Below are 3,678 nucleotides of genomic sequence, written 5' to 3' on the forward strand. Positions count from 1 at the left end.
CGTATTAAGTCATATCAATTACATGACATTCATTCATTTTAATTCTCCCATTTGTAAAGTGATTCATGATCATTGTGATCAGAACGAGCTGATAGTTTGCAATTGTTAATGTCAATTGATCTGTGTCACTTTGTCACTCATTTTTTATTTACAAAATAAAATTATAATTTTGAGAACAATTTTGAATTTAACTTTAAAGCTTCTAAAACATGCAATGATTTTCTTTTCAAGGGGAAAAAAACTTTGTCGACTTTGTCGCTCGTTTTTTATTTGCAAAATAAAATATTTTTTTAGAAGAAATGCAACTCCTAAAACAAGCAATGATTTTTGTTGCAAGGGGAAAAAATCTGAAAATTAGTCTTGATGGTTTTCATATGTTATTAGTTTGTGATAACTATGAAGAAGTTATTTATTAGAACGAAATTCGAGGAAATTACAAATTTTTTTAAGACCTGTACAGAAATTTGTTTAGTGAAAATGCTAGATATAACCTTTGCTTGAATATGCTATTGGAGAGATTTTATCATCTATAATCAGTTCGATGTACATCATCCTACGCATTAATTGCATCCATCGTTTCTCGATCCAAAATTATAAACTTTATGATGTTAATTTTTAACTTGGTGATAACTTTATGATAAACTTTATGACTTTATGGTCTTTGTAATATTTTTTATTTGAAATATCATTGTTAGCAAAGGAATTTGTTGTCAAATTCATTTTTTTTAGAATTCTGTTTTCGGTTTTTTCTTCCATTTGGGACCTAATATTTCGAAAACCATATATGCGTATCTTAGAAAACTAGCCTTTGAATCAGGCGCATTAATTTTTACCGTACAAAATTTAACCTTTCACATTAATATCATGCTCACTAATTTTTAACCTTTGGAACAAAACTTATCTATCTGTTGTGATATACATAACAAATTAGAATTTTAGGGATTTTGTCTTATAATCATTTTTATCACTGTTATCAATCATTTCTGATAACAATATCCTTCCTTCCTTTGAATATGTCGTTTTGTTTGACTTGTTAGATTTCGCATAATATTTAGTAATAATTGGTGTTACCAATCAATGTCAAAGCTAAATCACTGTGGAAATGCGAGAAGTGGTTTCAACAACACATATCACTGATCAATTTATGAAACGTATATTGCATGAATGATGCGAAAAACAATTGACTAATCAATGAAATATGTTTCTTAGTATTAGAAAAAGTATTTATTTCCTCCGTTCAGAATGAAAAGAAGGCAAAAATAGAAACGAAGAAATGAATTTTTTCACGCCCTCTTTCATTACAAAGTTTTATTCATTTCTTTTTAAAACCGAAATACAAGTTGATATAAACAGGGTTTATCTGATAATATGCAGAAATAAGAACCGAAACTGATATTCCTACAATTGTCGCAGAAAGCAGCAAGCTTTATTTGATTTTATTTCATATCCATTATTTTCCATTTTTAATGGCTTGTTGAATGGCGATCTAACAATGGCGGGTCGATCTAATCAGGCACCACAACTCATTTATAATTAGAATAACTAATTTCAATGGATATACTGTCGTGGAAGAAAATTTAAAAGAGTGAGGAGATGAGGTAACTGTTCTTGTTAGTAGTAAAACAGTTATTTATTATAAAAAATGTGACTTACTGAATACCGATTGGTTATGTGTTCGAGGAATATAATAGTTATCCTTTATTGTTGTTCAAATAACAAATACAATAAAACCAGATTAGAAGTAATTCCGATTATAGTATAATAAAGTAGGATAACGGGAGAAATATTGAAAGATTCGAAAATAGAGAGGAAATAAGTCCGGATTGTATTGAGTAGCGTTGAGTTGCGATGTGGAGAAAATTTTACATAAACATTAACATTGGATTTTCTTAGAGATTCTTAGGGTTTATATATGGGCTGTGTGAAGAGGAACAATCATTATATATTGATAGTATTCTCACACGTGCAAGAGAAATTTACATATAACAGTTTTCTTTAGAAAAAATTGCATAGAAATTATTTTATCTGATGTACAGCTTTATCACCATTGTATAAAAGATTTTGTATGGGATAAAAGCCTTTACAAATTATTTACCATATATGCACAAATCTCAACATCAAAAGGAAAAACACTTTTAGTAGATTAGATAGCTGAGTCATACTTTAAGCATGAGAGAAAAAATATGTAAATGTGATCTATTTGAATGAATGATTTTACGATATAACTATTTCGGTTTTTCCGACAAGCAAAGGCATTTCCTGTATGATAGGGAAACGAAGATATGAGCTTAGATAAAAACAGAAAAAACATGGGAAATTAATAGGAAATAAATGTAAGGAATGAAAAATAGTTGTTAACTTTTAGTTGTTAACGTTGTTAACGTTGTTAAAATAGTTGTTAATAGTTGTTAATCGATTAAATGATTTGTAATGTTGTTAACATTCATTTACAATTTGAATAAGAAATTTATTTTATTATTTATTTGGAATTTTGCGATATTGAAATTCGCGACATATACAACTCCATCATCACTTTTCATACGTTTTCATCTCATCGATAGACAGATAACAGAATGATTTGTACAAAAGATGTCCCTTTTACTGGAGTTGTCATTTGACGATATTCCACAGCGATCTCCTCCAATCAAGTCATTCCATTTTATACCGTATGCTGTCGCATCGTAACGCCACACAAATAGCGTCCATTTCAATAATATGTTTTGCTAATTTCAAAGCGACCTTTGACCATCGCCCACATCCATTTTGTATGAGACTCTATGTGATTCTTCCTTCTCAGTGAATACTTCTCACACTTAAATATTGTACTAAAATTAATCTTTTCTGTGTACTTTTCTGTGCACAAATCAATGCATTACCACGTGCATGAACTATTTTTTTATAATAAATTATAGTATGGCTGAAATAAATGTGCGTAGCTGACATATAAGAACGAGTAAAGAGTCGTCCATTCTCTTTTCCTGAGAAATCATTCCAGCTATCAACACCTTTCACCTTTTCATATCGTTTTTGCAAATTTGTGGACTGGAACGAGGTACCGGAAATAAGTGAGTGTAGTAGTTATTGGCTAATTTTGATGTCAACCAGTCGTTGAATTATTGAAATATTACGTTAAGTAACTAAAAAACAACGGTTTCAGCCTTACCTGCTTGAAGCTTCCGATATTCTTTGTGTTCGGTCATCTCTGATCACCTGAACCTGTTTCTCCCTTGTTTTCACTCCAAATAATTCGCGAAAATCATATCTACGGAGAAATCATCAGAAGCCTTACAAAAGTATGTGAAAGTGAACTCCATATTCAACGAAGCTTCGATGAATATTCGAGGATTTCTGTTCAGTGACGAAGAATTTAACACAGTGATACCCAACCACGATAGAGCATAATTAGACCAAAGAAAATCCTTTAGTATTAAATGGATGAATAATCGGGACACTATTAAGTAATTCTACGACCATGGTCCGAAAAGGAAACAACAAAGAGGACAATCTTACAATTCTTAGTCTTTCAATATGACGCACTAGGATTTCTGGTTCCTATAATGATAAAAATCAAATTATTTCTGCAATGCTTATGGGAAACGACAACACATGGAATCAAGTTATAAATGATGCCGACTCTGGTTCCTGTCATGGTTCCTTTCAATATATATATATATATAT

Source organism: Loa loa, assembly GCF_000183805.2.
Source record: "Loa loa unplaced genomic scaffold supercont3.823, whole genome shotgun sequence".
NCBI classification, from domain to species: Eukaryota; Metazoa; Nematoda; class Chromadorea; order Rhabditida; family Onchocercidae; genus Loa; species Loa loa.